Source organism: Podarcis bocagei (assembly GCF_964188305.1).
Source record: "Podarcis bocagei genome assembly, chromosome: 4".
In the NCBI taxonomy this organism is placed as follows: Eukaryota; Metazoa; Chordata; class Lepidosauria; order Squamata; family Lacertidae; genus Podarcis; species Podarcis bocagei.
In genome coordinates, this window is record NC_138128.1 from 73,855,774 (window position 1) to 73,880,643 (window position 24,870).

The following is a 24,870-nucleotide window of genomic DNA, read 5'->3' on the forward strand; positions in this document are numbered from 1 at the left end:
ATTCCTACACAGTTCAGTATAAAAGAATAAAAGCCAGAAATATATGTGCAGTGGTGTGAGACTATAAAGCAAACAGATTACAACTAAATATCACATAAGCTGAGAATTGCTATGCAGCCAACAGTACATTTTTCCTTTTATGACCGTACGTCTAGTTTGATGTTTTCTCACCAGTTTTCTGATGCAGCCCAATTGTATGCATGTTTGCTTAGGAATAAGTCCCACTAATCACAGTGGGGCTTTCTTCCAGGTAGGTGTGCATATGATTGCAGCCTTAGGCTGGACTCCGCAGCCTACTCTAACCAGATGTGCATAGGATTCTACTGGTAATGATTCATAAGCGGGTGTTCCTGACATAATGTGTTAGATCTCCCTTTTTGGTCAGTTCACATGAGCATTTTCTGATGCTGCTCTGAACCCCTGATTGCAGCAGTTTGGAGTGCATGTGTTGGAAAATCCAAATTTTGTACCTAGGCAGCCCAGTTCTATGTCAAGAGAAAATGAATCCTGCAATAATACATTAATTTGCTTATTTTGTGCACACATTTGCTTATTTTGCACAATTTTGCTTCCTTTAGTCACAGGATGTGATGAAGAAATATTCAGGGCTGAATGCCAGTTGGGGGTGGGGGGTCACCACCCCTCCCCTCCCTCTGCCTTTTTGACACCTACTTCCTCAGTTTCCCCATGCAGAGTGAGTTCTGTCTCCAGGCAAGCAAGCATTCTGAGCATCCTTCAGTTTGGTATCAGCATGGATGGCAAGCCAGAGAACAGTGCCCAGTCTACCATTGGTTCTTTGTTGAATTTGGGGATAGGGTGCTGCTGCTAGAGACAGTGCTATCAACACAACCTGTGGTGGCTTCAAGGGCTGATAATGTGAAACTTCTTATGGCTTCGTGATGATGCCATGCTTTCTGCTTTCATGTTCATTGAGTGCCATACAAAAATACTGTTTGTCTAAAGTTGTCGTATAACTTTGCTATATGGATATCCTAAAAAAAACCCCCACAAACATTTTGAAGCAGCGAGCATTTTCATGTAGTGAAACTGCAATAGTTGCTTACTGTATTCCACCATGTGTAATGTGGTTTACTCCCAGGTAGCTGTGCATGGGATCATAACCCAGCATAACTTCCATTTCGTTGCATCCCTATTGTGATAATGGTTTGTAAAGTTATCCCTCTTGGTTTAAGCGAAAGGAGCATTCTGAGCATTTGAAACCACACACTCTCATTGGGTATGTACAGGGTGAGTCCTTTAAAAGAGGCCTTGTGGGTACAGAGTACACATGTTCCACGGGGCCAAGACTCACTCTGTAGTTTGCTGCCTTGGCTGTCATCATGAAAGATACTTTTTTAGGGACAGAGCTGTACTGGTTTGCTTAGCAATGCTTTTGCATGGGTATGCTTTTGTCACCAAAAGAATACTAGGTAAGGATGGGCAGCAGCTAAGGACATATGAGATCAGGGCCACATATTTGGGCAGGGCAGGACAATGATAATTGAGAACTTGGAAGAGGCTGTCTAGGTTTCTCTTTCTTTCTGCAAAGAGAAGTGTCCATATTGGAACTCAGCCTGCACTAGTTTCACACACCACAGCACATGCTCCATGCCCAAGGCAACTTTGACAGTCCCCTCAGGCTGGAGCAGCAGTTTCCTTTGTGCCTAGACAGGCAAACCATGCCCTTCATCTTATTCCTTGCCTGTAGCTCCACTGCAGGTAATTGATCATATGCAGCCAACAATGATATAAATAGCCCAGCCAGTTGCTCTGTTAATTAGATGTCTGCTGTCTTGGTTGTTTTTACTTTTTTGTGGCTTTCTCAAAATTCTTCTAATGAATAGTGAATTCTTTAATGTAGGGCTTTCCAACCTTTATATTTATTTTCGTGAATGCCCCAGCTGCAGTGTCTGGGGAGTGACACTGTCATAGTCATTCCTACAGAGGAGGAAATGTGGGGAAATCCTGACCCAGATGTTGATGCTTCCTGGTCTCTCTGTCTGCAGGAAGGGCTGTAGCCTGGAGGCTCACATCATGCTCATTCCTATAGGGAGGGAAAAGGTGGTGGGAGCCTTCCCCAGATGCTTATGCTTCCTGGTCTGTCTGCAGCTCAGTGGCAGAACCTTCTGCCTTGTATGCAGAAGGTTCCAGGTTCAATTCCCGGCTAGGGATGGGTGAGACCCCTGCCTGAAATCCTGAGAGCTACTGCACATCAGTGCAGACAATGCTGAACCAAAAATCTGCTAATGCAGCTTTCTACGTTCCTCTATTTTGTGCCCTCCTTGCCAAAATTATGCCTATTTTGAAAGGCTGCATCTGGACTGCTATGCACAGTTACACTTTGCCTCTAGTTCACTGCCTCCCCAGCTGTGTTCGGGTGAGGTTGGGCTAGATTGAACGGCACTGTGCAGTCCTTGCTGCTGCAGCGGCACTCTTGACAACATAACATAATCTACACCCCCCCAGTAGTGCTGTCTGCTATACTGTGAGTGGCTGAGAAAGGACAGCATTCATGTTCAGTATAGAGAAGTGCTTTTGATAGGCAGGAGATCATCCCTCTCTATCCAGAGGCTAAGCCAGGTCACCCCCTGTTTAAATGTGGGGCAAATTTGGCTTCTCCCGAAGTGGAAAGTCTACTCTCTCTGTTTGATACCAGGTCTGATCCTATTACTTGCAGCTAATTAATACACAAGCTGCATGGAGCCTGTCATCACGGGCAAATTCCAGGGAGCAAGAACAGTTTGTTGGAGCAGAGCAGTCATAGCTGTGTATTATTTTCCACTGTGTTTTCATCTTTCTCTGCTTTCAGACATAAAAAAGAGGTGGATGGTGGAGAAAAGGAGTGTGAATCAATTAAATAATTCTACGACCATGGTTTTTCTCACTTCACAGAGTTATTTTGCTGAACACTGAGTCATTTTGGGAAAATGTGACTTCATGCTTCCACAGAGTTTCCTTAGTCACCTGCGTAATGAAAGGTACTTCCTTTCTTGTAGGGTGGCTCCTAGATACAGGCACAGATAAATGGGCTAATATTTGCAGTCATCCTTAGCAGCTGGTTGGCTGACTCATCCTCCCTCTTTTAAACCTTGCTTTATTTTTAAAAAATCAACTCTACACTCTTCATTTTCTTATTTCTCCAGAAGAAAGTATTCCAGGCACATGTATTCCCCACAGAGAAGGCAAAATATGCTAATTTATAATTATCCTCATTAGGTGGGATGGTGAGAGCACACAGCTGCAAGAAAGAGGAAATTAGTCTCAATGGGCTATAATTGTCTTGCAAATGAAAAGTTCTGAGCCCAGAGTACTGGGAAATGGCACTAAGCGTAAGCTTCCAGTCTAGGCACACTCAAGACGAGAGAAGACCATGCTAGGCCACTGGCATTCTTCACCACTGGCATTAGTTGTGACAGCTGTGGGTGCCGGGAGCAGGTCAGCAATAACTCACACGGCTTCAGTGAGGTTAACTCATTATTCAGGGAAACAAGACAGCTCCAGAGGCCATGCCTAGAGCAGTGTTTCCCAACCTTTTTTGGGCAAAGGCACACTTGTTTCATGAAAAAAATCTCGAGGCACACCACCATTACAGCCCCGTGACATCAGCGCGCAGCGCCACGCCGGGAGGGACATGAATTGCTAGCAAATTACATAATCACCTCCTTGAGGGCTGGCTCATCTTCTCCGAAGGCAGAACCCCATTAATTAACAGGACAGACTCACACCATAGCCAAGACGAGGGGGGAAAACCTCAGTCATGCACAGTCATGCACATGTGGGGGCTAAATGAGGACGAAGACCGGGCAGAGAGCAGGGTTCAAATCACCCCACCTGGCCAGGACAATCCCTGGGTGCTCCCTTGGGCCACTCGCCTGACCCACCTCGCAGGGCTGTTGTTGCGAGGATAACACGGGGAGAACCACGCGCGCCCCCGGGAGCTCCTTGGAGGAGAAAGCGGGCGATGAATGCAATGCACGAAATATATGAGAGGCGACCAGGTTTTGCAGGTGAGGGGCCCCCGCCAGCCTCCACTTCCAACAACCGGCGCAACGACGCCGAAGTTTCCCCCCGGGCTCGGCTCGGGGAGCAGCGCTGCTCCCCCCCGGCTCCCCTTCGCCCTCCCGGCTCTCTCTGCCGCCCACTGGGGACCCCCCCTCACCTGCCAAGTCCGGAGCGCCGGTGCAAGTTGCATGCATGCATGCAGGGCGCCGCGTTGCCATTGCATTGCACTGCACTCCATGCAACGCCTGCACGCATGCATTGCCTTGCACGCCCACCAAGGGGTCTCCCCGCGGTCCGATGCGTCCCCTCCGGCGCGGATGCAACATTGCAAAAATAAAAAACCCCGGACGCAGCCCTACCTGGGGGGCAGCCTCCGCCTCCACCGCTCCGCCTCCGTGGGGATCCCCGGGCTCCATCCTGCCGCCCGATCTCCGCGGGGGCGCAGGCAGGCTGCGCGGGGTCTGCGCGGAAGAGCCCCTGCCCGCCCGGCCGCCGCCGCCGCGCTCATTCCATGGCCGGGAGAAGAGCGCTTCAAACAAAACGCCCGGCCCGCCAGGCCACGCTGGGAAACGTAGTTCGCGCACCCCGCGCGGGCGCGGAGCCCAAGGGCGAGGGGACTACGGATCCCGGCAGCCCCCGCGCCGGGGACGGAGGGGGAGAGGCCGGGTGCAGGGATGGAGGGACGGGTGGGCGAGCGAGTGAGTGAGTGGCAGCCGCCAAGCCTTGGCCAAGAGCCAGGAAGGGCCTCCCCAGAGGAGGAGGAGGAGGGAGGCGCAGAGCGGGAGGGAGGGAACCCCAGGGGTCATCTAGTGACGGCGCCCCAATCGAAAATTTGACTTTTTTTTAAAAAAAAAATCTTTCGAATTTTTTTATTTTTCCCGCGGCACACCAGGCAACATCTCGCGGCACACTAGTGTGCCGCGGAACAGTGGTTGGGAAACACTGGCCTAGAGAGCACAGCAACTCTTGCCAGTAGAACTCACTTCTCTGAGGCAGTTGAGAGGACTGAAGTTCCCCACCTCTGCTCCATCCCCAGTCTGCTCCATCTTCTCTCTCTGGCTCTGAGTCTTCTTCCCTTGGGGGTTCTCCAGCTGGTACCTTCCACCACTCCTCTGCATCTAGCCAGTCCATGACATCTTGCTCCTCTTTGTATATTTTAAGAGCAGGGCTGATAATGCTATGCGAAAACCAAGGCTGCCCGCGCGAAACAGCATCATCTTAAGTTCTCCCCTTGTACTCTGTGATGGAAAGGTATGGGTAGCTGTGTTATGTTATGTTATTCATCTTCCTGCCCCAGCCCGATGAATTTTGAATCATGTAAAGAAGTTTCAGTCTGCATTAGTGCATTGGTTACACTGAACAACTTCTTCTTGGGAGAAAATATGCTGCATTTCACTTGCCCTCCAACCAAACATCTCAAATCTCAGTGAACATTAGCTGTGTCAGAAAGCTGAGCGTCAGCTGGGAGCAGCTTATCCGAAGAGGGAAGTGTTAAAAGGTGCACAGAGACTCTCTCTGTTTCAGCTAACAATAGGCCATTTATTACTTTTAATTCTGCCTCCCTTACCCAGACAGCAAGCATGTAAATGAGGAGTTTTGATCCAGCACTAAAGAAGGTAACTGAAATAGAGAGAAAGAGAGAGAGAGCACGTGTTACATTCTCTAATAAAGATTATTGCAGAGGGAGACTGATAAGGGGAAGCTTTTAAAAATAGATTTAATTTAAGGTAAACTTTCTACTGCTGCACCTAGTTCCTACTTTTTATTTTAAGTTCAAATATACAAATACGGAAGTTCAGCTGGAAAAAATCTCAGGCACCTGGTCCTCTAGGTGCCTAGAATTTTTATTCAGGCACCTAATTATTTGAAATATCTTTTCCTGGCTCTGTTTACCAGCGGTGAACATCTGCTTCCTTCAAGTGATTGATTCTCTCCAAGGGACTGGATCATGTTATGTTCCTCACGTGATTCTTTTTTCAAAAATAATAATAACCACTTCCATTTTTCAGAATGTCAGAATCTCAAATCTGGCAAAACGTGGAGACTTGTAGAAGCATTTAACACAGCAATTATGGCTCCACATGTCCATTTTCTCACCACAGTAGTTTTCATGTCAGCCGATTTCACGGTCAGCAGCTACAGCTGCTCTCCAACTACAGGCCTTCCAGGAGCTGTGTAGGAGCTCTACTCATTGAGTAGCTACATCCCTGGATAGACCAGGGTGTACCTAAGTTGCTTTACTGTCTCATTCAACTTCATCTCTTTCAACTGTGATTGGAAACATCCTTGAGCATGATGTTGTCATGCTTATCCACTTGTTCTATATGCTGGAGGAGCAGAACTTATTCTCTCAAATACCTCACACCTGCTCTTTTTGGACTGAAACATCAGAATTTGTCAGTGTATGACTTCCGTATGAGATTCTATAGTGCATCTTTTCCACTTGTTCCCTCATTAAATTTTCACAGCTGACTTAGCTGTTGGCATTATTTTCAAAGTACCTGCACTGTTTTTGATGTGTCAACTTTTCTGGAATAGGTGGTGATAATTATTTAGCAGTGGACAGTAATTATGATGTTGTTTCCACGCACTACTTCCCTGTTCCCAACAGTCTTTACAGGGCAGAGAGAAAGGAATAAAGATATTTTTGTAACAATCTATTTATAAACATATATTTATTGGGGCACAGAAGCAAGCACACAGACAAGCAGTGATAGATTCAAGGCCGTATCAGTGCAATGTTCACAGTTCTCTCTGCAGGAACTTGTTAGCACCTCTGCTAAACTGATACTCCCCACCCGGTAACCCCCCAAAACCCTGTTTTTCAGCACTGCACACTCCTTTAACTCAAACCGGATACATTAGTTCTCATCTACACTGCAGAATCAGATATATGGTTCAAGGAGACTTTGGACAAAGGGTAGGCTAAGGGAGTCTTGGTGCCCTGTCAGCTACCAGACTGTGCCTTTTAAAGGGAGGCCTTGTAGCAAACAGGAGTTTTGTCAACTTTATGTGAAAGAATGTCATGCCTTGCTCCAGCCATACGAAGCATTTTGGTAGATAAATTCTTCATTACTCATGTTGGAATTTGGCCAACACACTGAGGACCCCTTTGCCTTGAGGAAGATATTTCAAATGTCACAAGATTTCAAATGCACATGTGTCTATATGACCTCAGCTTGACATCTAATTGGAAAAAACACACGGCTGGACTGATACATGATACTTTATGAAGCATAGTCACATATAAAAATCAACATCTGTAAAAGCTGCATGCAGATACAGTGGTACCTCAGGTTACATATGCTTCAGGTTACATACGCTTCAGGTTACAGACTCCGCTAACCCATAAATAGTGCTTCAGGTTGAGGACTTTGCTTCAGTATGAGAACAGAAATCATGCTGTGGCGGCGCGGCAGCAGCAGGAGGCCCCATTAGCTAAAGTGGTGCTTCAGGTTAAGTACGGACCTCCGGAACGTATTAAGTACTTAACCTGAGGTACCACTGTACGCCAGAAATGTGAATTGACCATGCGAGGCCTACATGGTTCCATACTACTACTACTACTACTACTACTACTACTACTACTACGTCTTGCATGGGGGTTATATTTCTGGAATGGCACATATAGGCAAAGATACATACCACCCCCCTGGAATTGCCCTGCACAATCATCCTTACCTTCCAGGTAAGGCAGAGAGCTTGCTTACCAGGCTCTGGGGTGGCCTCATGGCCGAGTTCTCACAAGATATTGTGGGAACTCAGGTGGCCCTGTCAGATCTCGCAAGACCATCCCAAAGCCTGGTAAGTTAGGCAGGGAGCTTAAAAGCTCTTTCCTTTTCTTTTCTTTTTTGTAAATTTTAATTTTTTTATTGTTAAAATAATACACATATATTACAAATATACAAGCATACAAACATATATTTCATACAATCCTTAAAAGTGTTCAAACATACCTACACTCATTCCCACAGATAATTCCTTTTCCCATCACCATCCACCACCCCTCACCCCACCTGTGTGTTAGACTTCCAATCTACTCAGTTGCAATTTCTTACCACTTCTATTACTTTCTTTCACACACCTTTAACCTAATTTCATACTTCTTTTTCTATTACACATTGTTATCCATCTTATTTAGTATTTCAGTATTTGAAACGGAACTTGTTTATTCTAATAGGTGTTCTGATTTTTCGATATGGTTTTCTAAGTATATCTTTTAAACACCTTTCAATCCCTGTCTATCTTCTCTTTTGAGATCTTTCCAATTTCTCCCATTGTTTTGGATATATTGTAGAACTCCAATAATTTGGCAAGCCACTCTATTTTTGTCGGTACAATACCACTTTTCCCATTTTTCGCAATCAATAGCCTTGCGGCTACTGTTGTGTATAAATATAAGGTCTTGTCTTCTTCCTTTAGGCTTCCTGGTATTATTCCCAATAGAAAATCTGAACATTTTTTTCATTTCGTTATATATTGTTTCCCAAAATTGTTTGACGTTTAAACAATTCCACCATATATGTATCATAGTACCTTTCCATGCCAGGAAAACTTGGCCCAAAAGAAGATTTTAAGATCTTCACCTTGCACACAGTTAATTTGTGGGATTTTGACTGACCGGCTTTCAATTGCATAAGGTTGAAATCATGCCAGATAATTGTGTGCAACATGCAATTTATACCGTACACTGATGTCAAAGAGAGCATAGCTTGGAAAGAAAAGGATTTCTCATCACAATACTGTACTTGATTTTTTGGAAGACATTTGCTTAGGGTTGCCATATGTTTTGAATTTCCCAGATGTAGCTGGTATTTGACCCTTGTAAACATGACAGCCAATTTCCTAAAAAATAGCTCTAAAACTCTCCTTTTTTGAGATTTTGCATAAAAAAAAAATATCATGGAAATGCATTCTGGTTTTCAGACAGCCCAGACTACTAAGCTCCCCTGGATTTTATGTGGTTGTGACATATCCAGGTTTAAACACACAATTCTGTTGCTGTCATGTCTAGTTTAACCTTATGGTCTTCTTGGAGGCTTTGGTAAAGTTTCTGCATTCAGAAACTGAGAGTTCAAAAAAAAAAAAATGGATCTGAAAAGCATGTTTGAAGATATGGAAAGGGATTTGCATATTTTATTTCACCCCTCCACCCCAGTTCCTCAAATATATTGACATGTTCACATCTTGGCAGTTACAGACCCTGGACACGACATGGAAAGCTTTGCTGTCTGGGTGGAAACTGATTAATGGAAGCCGTAAGCTCAGGAAACCAAAAGAGCAGCCGTCACACAATCGCACATTCCATCAGAATAGTTAAGTGAACGTCAGCTAGCAGAGACTTTTAAAATGCATAAATGGACGCAGGGCTCTTTTCAATACCCATCGCTGCGAAGATAATCTAAGCAGGGTTTTCAAAACCAAGTACCAGTCTTGCTCTGAGCTCCTGATCATTTATGCTTTTCAATAGGCTGCTTTATGCACCGGGAGGCAGAGAAGTTAACTGAAACTGCTCTGTTGGGAATTGACTCAGTTCTAAGAATCCAAGTGAAGAAATAGCTTCTTGTAGACGCTTCACTTGTAACACTATTAAGTGAATGTTTCTTTAAGCAGCGCAAATATTACCCGTATTTGTATATCTACTGTGAGCAGGAGGGGCATCCGTTTACTTCATTAAAAAACCCTGCAAATGGAGTCATTTTCAGATACTGGGTATGCTCATTCAGTACTGGGGGTGCAGCACTGCAGCAACAGGCTGTGTCCCAAATCCACACGCATTCATTGTAACGTCTGAGAGAGAGAGGGCTGCCTCAGGAATTGGGAAAAGCCTTTACAGGTGGTTCAAGGAAGGTGTGTTGCCTGGCGGTGTGTCTGTGAAGTGGGAGAGTGCCATTGTGCCAACAAATAATAATAATATTAACAACAACAATAACAACTTTATTACAGTCATACCTCAAGTTACAGATGCTGCGGGTTGCGTTTTTTCGGGTTGCGGACCGCTGAAACCTGGAAGTACCAGAACAAGTTACTTCCGGGTTTCAGCAGTCACGCATGCGCAGAAGCGCTAAATCGTGCTTTGCGCATGCGTGCCGAATCACAACCATGCATGCGCAGACGCGCCGCTGCGGGTTGCAAACGTGCATCCTGCACGGATCACGTTCGCAAGCTGAGCGTCCACGGTATTTATATCCCGCCCATCTGACTGGGTTTCCCCAGACACTCTGGGCGGCTCCCAACAGAGGACTAAAAACAGAATAAAACTTCAAACATTAAAAACTTCCCTAAACAAGGCTGCCTTCAGATGTCTTCTAAAAGTCAGATAGTTGTTTATTTCCTTGACATTTGGTGGGAGGGTGTTCCACAGGTTGGGTTGCCACTACCGAGAAGGCGCCAGACCTAGAGTCATACAATGGATGTCAGAAGAGAGCCTATGCACACACAACAGTATCAGTCAGGAACAGTTTTCCACTATGATATCACTCTCCCCACAACCGAACCTGTGTAGAGAGCTGGATGGGGTTTGCAAAGGAAAAAAGCCTCCACGGGGGGCCCTGTTACAAATAATGCATATAGATTGGCAGGTGTGGGGAGAGCCTGGCTATGTGACGCCACCCCTTCCTCCCCTGTGCATTCATTGTCCGGAAAGGGTGAGCCAAATCCTGCAAGGGAGCCAGAGCTTAACGTTCTCCATTTGTTCTGCTTCCCCCATGCTCCCTATCACCTTCTGTTCTCTACTAGAGTGAAAGCTCCAAATGTATGTTTTTGGGTAAAGGGGCACTCCCTAAATCCAGAATGGCATAAAAATAGTAGATCATTAAATATGCGGCAAAGGTATTCCGTTAATAGGAAGGTGGAGGATTCCAGTCTGATGTGATGAACTGAATGGTATGGAAACTTGCTGTTCAGCTTTGAGCAGCCAACGGCACCGAAGGAAGACAGCCAATCCCTATGGGGTCACTTGGTATTTAATAGTCCGTACCAAAAACATAAACTCCAAACCTGCTAATAGATCTACGGGGGTTAGCGGTTCGAAGAATATTATCCACAGTATCCCCCAAGGTTATGGTGATATGTTTTGCATGTTGCTGCTTTCGGAGGTGGCCCATAGATAGAACTACCGTACTTCCATGTTCACATCCTTGGCTTATTGGTGACTTTGAACTATGGGTGAGCTTGACACATTCACACGCAATGCGATCCAAATAGTGCTTCAGTTTTAAGGGGAAGGGAGTGGCTTTGGCAAGTCTCTTTTACTCATTAAAGAGCTGTGAGGGGCCTCTGGCATTAGCATCACGAAGTGTGAGTCAAATGAACGGACTCCCAGTTGGCCATTTCCATATTTATTCCTGTGATTCCTGATTTTCCGGCATCTTCTGGTTCTCCCGGAGCAGATTCCTAGGCTCCCTGCCATTGCGCCGCAAAAACAGTCTGTTTAGGAAGAATCAACTCCTTTACCCAGATGAACACAAGATGCTGAAACCGGCCTTCCTGATTTCCTTCCTTCATCACATGATGTCTTGAAATACTTTCTTTGGCACCTCTTTCATCTGAAAAGCAAAGCAGAGTCCTGGCCTGTTTCAACTAAGTGGTAGATTACCACTTAGCCTAAGGCCAGCACTGTCACTTATTCTTGTGCCCCAGTGTATGAACTGCCCAAAGTGATTCTTGCCATGTTAAAGCTCTAGGATAGGATCTTGTAGCCTAATATAGTGAATGCTTCTGTCCAAGTGATGCATGCTACTAGATTTCAGGTGAAAATAGCTTCTGCCCCAAGGGATGAGGCCCATGCAATCATAGAGGGCAAAAGTCAGAGTAGTTCCTCGACCCACCTGAGCTTAGTACTGTCACCCTCCTTTTATACAGCCCAGTGTTTGAGTGGAAATCTTATTTTAAAGGACATTAATAACTAATTTAGCTGTAGTCAACGGGAAGCTGAAAAAAGGCTCAACCTTCAAACAGGAATTGTTTAAATAAAAGATACAAGGAGCCTGCTAAAAAGTGATCCAATAAGACCAGCTGATGTTATTAATACATTTTATTTGGGGGGAAATAATCATAAATCAGGTCAGAGTGGTGGGGAACAGGCTGTCAACGCAGAAAACACTGGACTTCAGTGACATTATCTGGATTCTCCATAAAAAGTGAGCAGAGGATGGCAATTCCAGAGACAATCACTACTGTCTCTTGAGCCGTTAATGTTACCAACAACTTCATCCCTGATCTTTAATTCATTGTTTTAGATCAAGGTATGGTTCACAGATGCATGTTCATCAATGAAAATCATACACATAGGTAAACATTTTATCAAAATTAAAATATGTTTATACAGTGGTACCTTGTTTTATGAACTTAATTCGTTCCGGAGGTCTGTTCTTAACCTGAGGTACCACTTTAGCCAATGGGGCCTCCTGCTGCACGATTTCCGTTCTCATCCTGGGGCAAAGTTCTCAACCTGAGGTACCACTGTATTGCACAAAACATTAACATGTAGCTTTGCTTTTAACAAATGCATTGTACTGTATTTACTCAAATCTAATGCACACCTTTTTTGGCCAAATTACATTGCGAAAATCAAGGTTTACATTCGTCAGCAAATACCTTTTTTGGTTTCAAGGTTCTGAAAATTGAGGTGCACATTAGATTTGATGACACATTAGACTTGAGTAAATACGGTATTTCTCAATGTTCATCATAATATAGTTGTACCTCAGAAGTCTAACAGAATTTGTTCTGGAAGTCCGTTCAACTTCTGAAACATTCGACTTCCAAAGTTCAGCTTCTGATTGGCAACCCTGCAGCCAATCAGAAGCCGCGGAAGCCCTGTCAGATGTTCAGCTTCCAAAAGAACATTCGAAAACTGGAACACTCACTTCCGGTTTTCAATTGTTCGGGAGCCAGAACATTCGACTCCCAAGGCGTTTGGGAGCTGAGGTACAACTGTACAAACGTTTCCTCTGTCCCTTTGAAATCAAACTTCTGTAATATATGCAAAATCGTTTCCCTAACTCCTTTATGCTTCAAATGGTCTATTTCCTAAGTTAGATGGGTTCCAGGCAAAATTCCTTCGGTCCCTACTTCAGGTTACAAATTGTGTTCCTAATTCAATTCTATTTCTGCAAACAAGTGAATGTCGGCTTTACACCAAAGCGTGATGGGCTGCCTTGAAATATTGGCTAAAGATTTGGCCTGGGGAAGGGATTACTTGTACATTTAACCAACAAGGAGTCTATCAGCTCCTGGTCAAAAACTATGGCCTGAAAAGCCTCCTTGATTGGACTTTCACCTTCCTTTTTATATCATCTGGGTTATGATACTGCCCTTAAATCCCTGAGGCAGAGGTTATAGGACATTTCATACAGCGATCTTTGATCTCGATCTTATGTAACCTGTGGACCATTTGCAACTGGGATTCAATATGGACATGATTTTCAGTTATCTTCATATCTTATGAATCTTTCAGTACCTAACTATTGTTGACCGTTTACCAAAGCCAGATTAAATATATTTTCATCTGAAGTACTAAATGGCAGACTGGCCAGAATACCCTATCAGTATAGGCTCTGTTTATGTTCTCAGGATGTGGACTGTATGAAGCATATCTTACTACACCATTGCCAGTATAAACAAGCCAGGGATAAATTAATCAAACACTTATTGGTAAACTTAGTGGCGAAATCTGAAACCTTCTGTCTCAAGTATCTTCTTGAAGATAAGTCAAAGGATAATACCCTGGCCATGGCTAAGTTTGTCTCAGAGGTAATAAGATCTAGAAATCAACATGCTCCGGATAAAACATAGTGACTGCCTTATAATCTTTACCCTGTATTTCTGCTGTATCTTGCTTTCGAAACTGTTTCTTGTGGGTCTTTGGACCTTAATAAAGAATGTGTGTGTGTAATATATTGGATTGCAGTAGAGATGAAATTTTTTGAAAATTCAAGAAATTCACATGGATTTCTTTAATTCCTGTTTCGAACCTTCGCCTTGACAAGAAATAAGGATTTTTCCCAATTTTGCTAAAGACGTGAACAATTCTTGTATATTATATGCATAACACAGTTTCATTCCGAATTTCCTAAATTATCCAGAACATGCTTACAGCTGTGTTTATAACTATAAAATAGGTATACAGTATAGGAATATTCTTATGAAATTGTGTTAACAGAAATATAGTACAACATGGCTCTTGACTCTTTTATACATATAGCTGCATATATTTGTACATATAATCCCTTCCCCCCTTCCTACAAAAAAAACCCCAGCAGTGTCTGAGCTTGGGTTTGGGTGCTTGTTAACCAAAGGCAATCTCATGTTAGCAAAACTCAATCTTAAGTGAGGTGTAAACAGCACTTCTTTCTTCAGTAGCCAGTTTAAGCATGCTTTTTATAACAAAACAAAACAAAACCATGTATTTTGGGCCTAAATGGGGGAAGATGACTTCAGGGAAAACAGGTGTGTGGGTTTTTTGGTTTTTGTTTGGCAAATTTGGCATTTGATTATACGTTTGTATAACAAATAGCCGGTAGTTTGCCATATGCAGCAGCCTCTCCACCTCCCTTGTTCCCCTGCCAGGGAGAGTTACAAGGGTAGAAAACCCTTGAATTTAAGTTTTGTTCACCGTAGTGTAAACGTTATTTCCTCTTTGTGACATTTAGTAGCGGGTGGCCTGTTAAATTCATTCGAGAAGAGAAGATCTACTGACTTCAGTAAAGGAAGAGGGTAGCACAAGCCTTCTAAAAACAGCAAATTCCCATTTTATGCATGTCTTGAAAAGACTGTGCTGTTAAGAATACGGAATCTCTACTGCCCTGAAAAATGTTAATAGCCACAATAGTCCATGGCAGCTGTTGCCATCAGAAAGAAAGACTTTAAGGCAGACAGTAGTTTTATGAGAGCTGAAAGTGGTTTGAGAGAGGTTTTGTTTCCCATGGAAATGAGTACAGTGGTACCTCAGGTTACATACGCTTCAGGTTAAAGACTCTGCTAACCCAGAAATAGTGCTTCAGGTTAAGAACTTTGCTTCAGGATGAGAACGGAAATCGGGCTCCGGCGGCGCGGCGGCAGTGGGAGGCCCCATTAACTAAAGTGGTGCTTCAGGTTAAGAACAGTTTCAGGTTAAGTACGGACCTCCGGAACAAATTCAATACTTAACCTGAAGTACCACTGTACAAACATATTTCTTGCCTCTGGTCAAATAGGTGGGGCAGGTTTTTGAGGCAGTGCGTGAACCTCTGAAATCTTGAAGCAAATAGGTAGGACCATACTGTTACCAACAAGAAAGATGACAGAATAAAAAACAAGTAACCTTTAACTCCTCCTGCGCAGCAAAAGATAAGCCAGCAGCCGCTTCTCCAGCCTATTCCCTGCTTGGTCCTGTTGTCAACGCTCCCTTCCCGTTTGCTATGTTAGCACACCTGGATTCCTGATCAGGTTGGGGAGGGTGTGGACCCCAGGACCAGGAAGAGAGCAAGCAAGAGAAGCTGATGGTTCCTTAGAAGGTATTTGTTGTTTAGCTTTGTCAACAATAGCAGCTATGCCTCATTCAGACTTTCTTCAGCCCTTTCTCCTCCTTTCAAAAAAGAACAGCAGCAGCAGCAGCAGCAGCAGCAGTGTCCTCAAACTGAAAGGCCTTCTGTCATTGCAGGTGCCCAAGCAACATGACCACCTGTTCTGAGCATCGCCACTAGTGCTGCTGCATGGCTGCATGGCTATAGCAAGCAGGCTGTGCCATGTAAATCTGCTGCACTCCAAACAACTCTGAAACAGAATATACCAAATGACTCCCTGACTCTGTAGGCCGGTACTGTTATTCCTCTTCTCCCAAATTACTATTTGTGCAGTACAATTGCCACCTCTGTTTAACAAAATGTTAGAGGGCCATTTAAAAACTAGCAAGCCCACTAACGTAAGTTTGCCAGTGTTTCGTGCAAACAGCTCCCCTTGTGCCATTCAAGTAGTACAGTCCCCTATGTGAGGACTATGCCATATCAAAGAGAGGCAAGAAGTGATGGTAGGAAGAGATCGTAAGAGATGATCACGGCATCTTTTATTCATGACTAAGTGCAATGAAGTAATCAATTCTCTATTTCTGATCATGCTGCCATCATAAAACCCCCATCAGTTCAAGCGCACAGGCAGTAGAGGAAGTCAAGCACAGGCCAAATGCTTGTCTTTGTTTCCCAGCAACTGTGTCACACAAGGAGTGGCTGATATGTGAAACAACAACAAAATCCTTGTTTTTAGAGGATGCTCCACAAGTTACAGGAGGCAGGCACCATCCTTTAAGAAGCATGTCTTCCTGTGTGTGTCCTGAAGAGGTGCTTTCCTTCCATGAGTTTTCAAAATGCTTATCAATTCACCATGTATTGATTTTTTTTTAAATGTGCTGTCTGATTAACATGGGGAAAATAGAGGTGTTGCACAGGTCCATGACTCTCATTTGTTTCACCCAGCAACCCTGTAAGCTAAGTTAAAGGGGGGGGGGAGTTGCAAAAGGGGAAAGTACACATGGTTCAGGTCCCATAGGGTATCCACTAATAAAAAAAATCAAAATATTTTTGATTAACGAAATATGGCAACCCTAATTGACCTGATTCAGGAATGATGAACCTGCAGCTCTCCAGATGTTTCTGGACTGCGACTCCAATTGTCCCTGCCAATTGGACATGCTCTCAGGAGCTGATGGGAATTGGAATCCAACGTCTGCAAGGCCACAGGTTCCCAGCCCTGGCCAAACTGGAGCTAATCCGATTAAATAGATATTTGTGTCCATCTTCCTTGTCCTGAAACATCATCTTACTCTGTATTATTTGTTTGCATCAATGGGCTGTTTCCTCTTCCAAGAAACGATGTAGGAAGCTTAAGTACAATACTAAAATATGTTTTGTTTTATTTGGACTTTCAGTCTGAGGTTAAGAATCTTGTCTGATGCAATGTCTGGCAGGATTCCTCTGGCTCATGTTCCCATGATGTAATGAGTAAGAATCAGACAGTAAAGAAGCAATAATCCATAATTGGCTGTACCACTTCAGAGCAATCATTTGAGTGTATGCTGCTGATGAAATGATGTTCTGAATGTAATATACCTATTGGCTTTTATTGGTGCAGTGAGGGGGGATTCCTAAAGCAGATATTAAACATGGAATTTAGAAATGTGGTTGAGCAGAAGTAAAGTTACTGAAGAACAACTTCCCCAACGATGCTTCTTCACAACGAAAGTGCTTTCCATTCTCCATAACAGAAGCCTTTGAGCTCTTGAGTAGTTTTGCTCCTTTGGTTGTATTTGGAAATGCCACCGCCATCTGACATAGGACAACTGCAGATGTCAAGTGAGCAGAGGTTTGAGTGCTTTTGCATCTTGTGTAAAGTGTGCAGACTTATTCCCCTGGAAGTGCACCTCCAGGCTTTGAATAAGACATGGGGACATGGCGAGAGGGAGCATGAATCACACATATTCTCCCACTTCGTTTCATGTGACCAGGTGTGCTGAGTGAGCACACCCAATAACGGTCAAGCCAGATGATTTAAAAACTCGTCCAGCCTTGTTGCGCTATTTATGTTTAGCTTTAAAAGTTCAGAAGCAACAGTTCAGGATTCTGATGCCAGGACACAGTTTTAGAATTCTGAAATGAGATTAGAAAAAGTGTGCAGCCTGTGTGTTACACGGGAAGGTACATTTTTAAAAATTGTTTTGTTATGAAATAAAGAGGGGAGCCCATGGGATATTGTTTGATGTGACCTTACTGTTAGGTAGGATGAGGTTCAAAGAGAGCAAGTCGTTCATTTTAGTGCCATGGAGGTGCCGTTTGGATTCCCATGCACAAGAATTCCTTGGGCTGTATCATCTGGACTAGGAGTTTTCAAACTCATTACCCCCATGGCCCATTGGAGACTGGGGGCAGAGCTTGGCATAATCAGCTGGCAATTACTGGTAATCAGTTTTTATCTAACCCGCCTTGGAAATTGCTAGCTTCTTTGCCACGTCACTTTCCTCAAGCTAAATACAAACTTTAGCTCCGGAGGTTTTGTGACAGCTGCCCCACCCCCATTTTAGGCAGAATTTGCTGGCCCAGAGGGTTGAGCCTCAACATACAGAAGGCTTGTTCTTTTATATTTTCTCCTTCCCGCCCTGGTGTGCATCCCAAAGTATTTTTATCCGTTTCCTGTAATTTCTTCTCCGATTTGCCTTTCACACTCAATTTGTGCCTTTCTCGCTCTCTCTTTCTCCCCCACCCTTGTCCTGAACCCCCCCCCCCAATTTCTTTCCACCCTGGCCCTCTTACATCTGTTTCTTCTTCCTTTAACAGCTTCCCTCTCTTATCCCCGTCCTCTTTCTTCCCACTTGGCTTGCTTGTTTCTAATAAATATCAAAATTTTATCTGTTCATATTATTTTAGCTTCTTATTCCATTTCTAATTTCCTTCAACACCTTCTTGGGCCCTTTCCCCTTAGAGGAAGCTTCCTCCCTCCTCATCCCCAAAGCCCTTCTGTCTCCTGGCCATCTTTACTCAAACATGCAAGAAGTTGCTGGTTCTGGCATTGGTCCAGCTGAAAGGCTTATGGCGACGGCAGGCAAGTGAAGAGGGACAGAGCAGGCTGTTGCACTAAGGCATGCCTGAAAGTGGACCCCCTGGTGAGTCCTGTCCCACTTTTTGACAGACACTGTTCTAGTGGAGGGTTTCCCAAACTTGGGTCTCCAACTGTTTTTGGACTACAATTCCCATCATCCCTGGCCACTACTCCTGCTAACTAGGGATGATGGGAGTTGTAGTCCAAAAAAACAGCTGGAGACCCCAGTTTGGGAAACCTTGTTTGAGAGGGTGGATTTTGCACAACCCAGAAATCAAATAATTAAAGTACCAGCATGGTGCAAATAGAACCAATCTTTTTAATAATCCAAAAATAAGTAATTCTGTCATCAGCAGTTTGCTTTATCTGAGCTATATACTATTTAAATATTACACTCGAATGGCCTGCAACACAATGAAAAGTTTGCTCCTGGTTGCTTGCCCCATGATGTTTCCCACCCTGCTGAGATGAAAGCGATTCTGAAGAGCATCCTTAAGCAAAGTCTCAAATGAAAACTGCAGACCATATTGCTTTGTGAGCCACCGTAGGCTTTTAACAGTCCTTAGAAAAGCTCATAAACAGAAATATGACTTTTAAGAGGAAGCCTGTGGTGAGACAGAGGTCAACGAGCCTGCTTACTATAAAAGTCTGGCTCAGAGCAACAGTTCTGAACTGAAAGGGCACGTACAGACGGAGGAGTAAGGACGGCTTCAAACGATCCGGATTTCTTAAAGCTTTGTGATGAGCAAACTCTTCATCCGGCTCCCAGTGCAAGCACCAAGCTAAAGTTGCTTTTTGGAGGTAGCTAGCACAAGAAAAAGTTAGTGATCTGTAACAGACCTAGGTTTGGAATTCATCCTCAATTAGAAGTATTCTGGCAAGACTATAGATATATATTTTTTTGTATATATATATTTTTGCTGGTTTGTTTTGACTTTATTCTTTAACCCTTCTATACAGGCCCCAAGTTAAATTAATATTCAGCTTACCATGAGCTGCCAGCTGCTTCACCTGGATTTTGCCCTCATTTCAGCCTCATGACCCTGGTTCTTGACTGTCCATATGGAAGACAATTGTTTTCCACGTTAATTTACCCGTGGGTTCATTATTCCTTATTGTATCGTATCCTCATCCAGTCCATACTGACACTCAACTTCATACTTCACATAGCAGCATTGTTGTTTTTCAGCTACATTTGTGTTACCCACAGCAAATGCATAAAATGTGAATGGTGGTCTTAAACACATGGCAGGGAGTCTGAGTGGTTGTGTCCAGCGCATGTTCACATGCACCTGCCCGTTGCATTTAATGATGCTGTTTTAGAGAATATTGATGTGACACCAGAGAAGCCATGACAAACGTGACCGCTGTGTGAAGCAGCTGTGAGGACATGCATAGACTTTATACTGGGTATTCTGAAAGACAGGCAACTCCCATTTTGCACGTGTGACCTGCACTGTTTTCAGATCTGGCCACTTTTACTTAACCACCATTAAGGTGCTGTTCCTTGGGGACTGGATAGTCTGGCTGCTGTTAATTATACTCCTGTTGCCTTTATGGGGGGTGGGGTTATGTATATCTGTGGTATTTCTATGTTTTTGTTAATTCTGCATTGATTTTTATTGACTTCCTTTAATTTTGATTCTGTTAGGCTGCCTTGGGTCTCTTTTTATGGGCGAAAGGCAGGGTAGAAGTCTTCTCATAAAGAAATTAAATACATTTCCTTACACTGGCTGGGGTTTGTTGGCGACAGAAATCTGCTCACCAGTTGTCCCTCAGAAGCCAGAATTAACAGTACGTTCATTGTTGTCTCTGGGTATTTTGATACCGGTCTTAAAAAACACTGAGGCTGCAAAACCACATTGATTGCAGTTCCATAGAAAGGTGGTATACAAATAAAAAAATGGAATGGGACTAGAACCCTGTACTTGTTTACCTGGGAGTTAGTCCCACTGAACTCAGTCGAAATTGCTTCTGAATAGAAAGGTGTGGACGATTGCATTGTTAGAAGGAGAACATTGGGTGGGTGGGTGGGTGCGTATTTAGAATTAGAAAATTTTATCCACATTTTTCCAGGGTAAGAAGCAGACAGCTGGGAGTTAAAAGCAACACAGAGCACACAGTTCTAAGTCTTAAATGAGAAACATAAGCCTCCAGACTCGGTTACTTGGCAAATTACTATTTTTATGGCAATAACATATCTGAGCCAATAGTGCAGGTTGGAAGCGCAACACTCAGCCCTGTGTTTTACAAGAGAAGCTGAGAACACATTCAGCAGTCTTCTCTCCTGATTTCTCAGTCTTAATTTTGTGAAAAGAGACATCTGGGTCCTATGCGTATTTACTCAAAAGTAAGCCTCGTGGGATCAAATAATTGCAGCCTGTGTGTCTGTATGACACAAGTAATATCCCCCTCCCAAACCCTGAATTGGCAGAATAACTGAAAGTTGTGAGAAGGCCTCTAATCTCGAGTTCTATCTTCCTTTACCTGCCAAAAAAAGAGGACATGCTGTAAACTCTGGCTTGGGGGGGGGGAGACGTTTTGTTATTGTTTTCTGCATTCAAATAACAGAAAGAAATGGTGTCTCTACAAAGCAATGCCTGCCAGTTAGCTGAGTGCTCAAGAGTAGCTGTTTCCCCTTTGGAGACTGAAGTGGCTGCTTGTTTCTCACTGTGTCACGGCAGCCATGATTGAATCCACACCTGTGACAGTCATTTTCGGGCCTAGGGCTGGCGGACCTCGCAGTCAAACTCCATATTCTTTTGTTAAGCACACTGTTTATAAATGGAGTTATAACTCGCCAGCAGCAGCAACAATGGTGGGCAGTCCGGATTGGGATTGTGTTGTCACGTAGGATGGGGAGAGGAGTAACCACTTTCCGCTTTACTGTTTTCCAATGGAAAAGGCCCCTTGCAGCTGCTATTTGCACTTGAGCAAATATCACCTGAGGGTGGGGAGATTTGAGGGAAGTGTGTTCTCCTCCCCTGCCCCAGTGCTATGATCCTTATCTGTATCAGCACAGGTACACACACACACACACACACACACACACACACACACACGAGGCTTTTTGCTAAGAAAGAGAAGTGGAAAATCTTAAGTGCACTTTCAAATAATGTACTTAATGTAATGTTTAGTTTAGCTCTGAGATGGAGTTTGGGGTTAGGGGTTAGGCTTGGGGTTTCAAGGGCAGAAAGCAGATGATAGTTACAATCAAGGTCAAAAAGGGAGGCTGTCGGTAATTGTACCAGGCCTAGCAAATCCAAAGACTTAATGTTATTTGCAGGGCTTGAACAGTACATGCCTCTATTTCCTACCCTACCTAAAATGATGATTACAGTGGTACCTCGAGTTAAGAACTTAATTCGTTCTGGAGGTCTGTTCTTAACCTGAAGCACCACTTTAGCTAATGGGGCCTCCTGCTGCCACTGCGCCACCGCTGCACGATTTCTGTTCTCATCCTGAAGCAAAGTTCTTAACCCGACGTAATATTTCTGGGTTAGCGGAGTCTGCAACCTGAAGCGTATGTAACCTGAAGCATATGTAAACCGAGGTACCACTGTAATTAGAGTCCCACCCCCCTCCAGCCACTGCTATGTTGTAGGACATTGCCTTACTCTTATTCATATGCCACTTCAGAGATACTACTTTATAACTGCTGCAGAAGATACCACTTTATAACTCAAGCAGCATAACCTCCAGAACATATTTTTTTGTCATCTTTAAACATATGGTATCCATAAGCATAGCACATCTGGCCTGAGCATGCCCTCCACTTTCTGGGACGAAATATACCGCTTCCCGAGACTTTTATGTATAAATATTGGTTTAAAATGTAAAAAGTAAAGAATAAAGAATCTATTTATTGCTTGGGTTCCTGGTTAGAAGTGCATGGGTTTCAATTATAGTCATGTGATTCTGTACCAAAACCCAAAGGCAAGCCAAATGTATTTTGGAAAGGGGGAGGGGTTCATTAGTAAAAAGCAACCTGTGCCAAAGTTTCGTGAAAAAGCAGGATGAAGGTTCATGGACCCCTGGAGGAAACTTGGATTATGTGCATGTTAAAGAAAGGGTTCTAATAATCTGTTTGCAGTTGGATTCCTGTCACACACAACATCATTTACAACAGTCAATACGTACCCTGAGGCTGGAGGCAGGCAATAGTTTTAAGAGGGGTGGAAGTGTTTTGTGATGCGTTGGTTCCTCTGGTCTCCACACACATTTCTCTTGCTGGGCCATCACCTCCTGTCAAGCAGCTTCTGCACAGGGACAAAAATAGGGTGAGAATACATGGTGTTGGCACCATCTCTTCCGCTCTCAGGGTGGGTAGGTGGGATTGTGTTTCTCCAGCCTGAGACACCTGTTCTGGGATCCAAATATTTACAGAATGGCTCTGCCCCTCACTCCGAAACACTGAAATATTGTGAAACCTTTGTGTAAGCAATAAAGGGGCCGTTTCGCTTCACTACCGATAAGGACAGACTGGTTATTTAAGGCCTTTGGCAGGCAGATTTTGGCAGCTAGATAAACTATCCCATGGCAATAGGCTCAGTTGTTAGGTGGTTCTTGTTTATGATAGATTGATGGACAATTGGAAAGCAGCGACTGTTCCTACTGGCTGCCTTTTAGCTGGGTTTGAAAACAAAAATCTTACTGGGATACCGTTGAATTTTTATCTTACTGGTGATATATAGGCCACATTATTAGAGTTTATGCCTAGCTTTAAATATATTTAATTTCCTACACATACGCAAGCTCCTGCCAGGAATAATCTGTAGGTGGTTTCATTTGCGCAACTGTTAAAAGAAATGGCAGCATTTGATTATGACATTTTTTTCCAGCTGCCCCAAATATCCTGTCCCAGAGCAAAACCGGTCAGTAAATTACACAAGTTCAAAGCTTGTTATTACAGAAACATGATCTTCACAGACTTGGCTGGGTTTCAGGCCTAATGAGCACAGCAGCAGGTAGGTCCGACTCCATGAAATCAGTTGCTGAGTCTAAAAGCCCCTGTCTCCCCAAACCCTTGTAAGTCCTCCCCTCTCCAGGGCTTCTTCCAAGCAACTGGAGACTGTGCCTGCGTGCCTGTCTTTCCCCCACCCATTTCAGCCCTCTCCTGGTTCTGGGAAGGGAGAGACACCTGTTGCTTTTCACTAGCCTGACTCATCTCTGCCTCTTGGCCTCCCTCCTCCCACCCTCCTGCTTCAGCTTCTACCTCCGACTCCTGACTTTTTCTGCAACAGACTCTCCCAACTCTCTGTGCCCTGTTACCCCTTCAGCTTCTGCCACCTCCTCTTCCCTGTCTTCTCCCTCTGACCACTCACCATCGTTCTCCCACCCCCAATCCCCAGGCTCTGAGCCTTCTTCCCTTGGTGGTTCCCCAGCGGGTTCTTCCCACTATTCCTCTGCATCCAACAACTCCCTGGCATATCCCTACTGAGCTAACACCTGGATTTGCGAGCAAATGCTGGAATTCTGAAGCCATAGCTGCTCGCACCAAGTTACTGTGCACATCAGAGCATTGGCACGCTTAACCAGTGCTTGCCCACAACAAGGGTCGGTTTTTATGACCTCTTTGCTATCAGAGAGTTACTGTTTATTTATTTAAGACTGCCCCTCCTCACTTAGCAGGGCATTCTAGAGGATGGATCGTACTGGGCTGGTGTTTCCAATTCCACAGTGGAGGAAGAAGTACAAAGATACCCAGCTCTTTCCCCGAATAGGCAGAGGGTGGGCCCAGTGCCGTGTGTTTCATTCAGCCCCTTATTAAGGAGTCGGAGGTGGTTCCTGCCCTCAGTGGGATTCCCTTTCCAGGTTCGAGGCCCCCACCTCCCCTTTTGCAGATCAGAGAGAAGCCTCTGGGCTTCTGCAAATAAACAGTTGGTGGGACCAGCGAGTTCTGCTTGCGCAGAGTATAGACAGTTGCCTTTTAGAGCTTGGAGCGCAAGAGTCTGAAAAGCCAGGAGGGCCTGGTGCCAGAGGGGAAGTGCAGCAAGGGGTCTTTGGAGAAGATTTATTTTTGGGAACGGAGAGATGTTAAGGGGGCAGAGGTTGATGGATGCTCTCAGCAGCTGAGGATGGAGGTTGCAAGGGAGAGGAGGCCCCCTGCTTTCTTTTTATTGCTCTCTCTGCCGAGCTGGAGCCTTGTTCACGCAGCAAAACAGAGCAGCCTTCAAGCCCTTGATGTAGAAGCAGGGTTTCCATATGCCGAGAGCCCCAGATGTTTCCTTGATGGTTTGAGGCAGCACACGGGGGAGATACCAGAGTGCTGTATATTTCCCAGGCCTGTGTGGCGAGATG

The 24,870-nt window shown here is 44.4% G+C and overlaps 1 protein-coding gene and 1 long non-coding RNA gene across 5 annotated transcripts in view; one reads left to right on the top strand and one right to left on the bottom strand.

Annotated features, from left to right (window-relative positions):
• Positions 1-24,870, bottom strand: part of LOC308584799 — an 86,894-nt gene that overhangs the window by 29,043 nt on the left and 32,981 nt on the right. Inside the window, exons 2-3 of the long non-coding RNA XR_014007013.1 lie at positions 22,711-22,829; positions 19,560-21,057 (exon numbers count right to left, since the gene is read on the bottom strand). This is a non-coding gene — a long non-coding RNA (uncharacterized lncRNA). The remainder of the gene's footprint in view (positions 1-19,559; positions 21,058-22,710; positions 22,830-24,870) is intronic.
• CHST3 (carbohydrate sulfotransferase 3) overlaps positions 1-24,870 on the top strand; it is a 56,916-nt gene that overhangs the window by 21,069 nt on the left and 10,977 nt on the right. Inside the window, exon 1 of one of the 4 annotated variants that reach the window (XM_081189690.1) lies at positions 23,518-23,537. The exons of 2 other annotated variants lie outside the window; for them this stretch is intronic. The gene's annotated coding sequence lies outside the window, so the exon portion shown is untranslated. Of the gene's footprint in view, positions 1-23,517; positions 23,538-23,633; positions 24,385-24,870 lie in introns of those variants that run through there. One more of the 4 variants, XM_081189689.1, reaches the window with a different exon arrangement.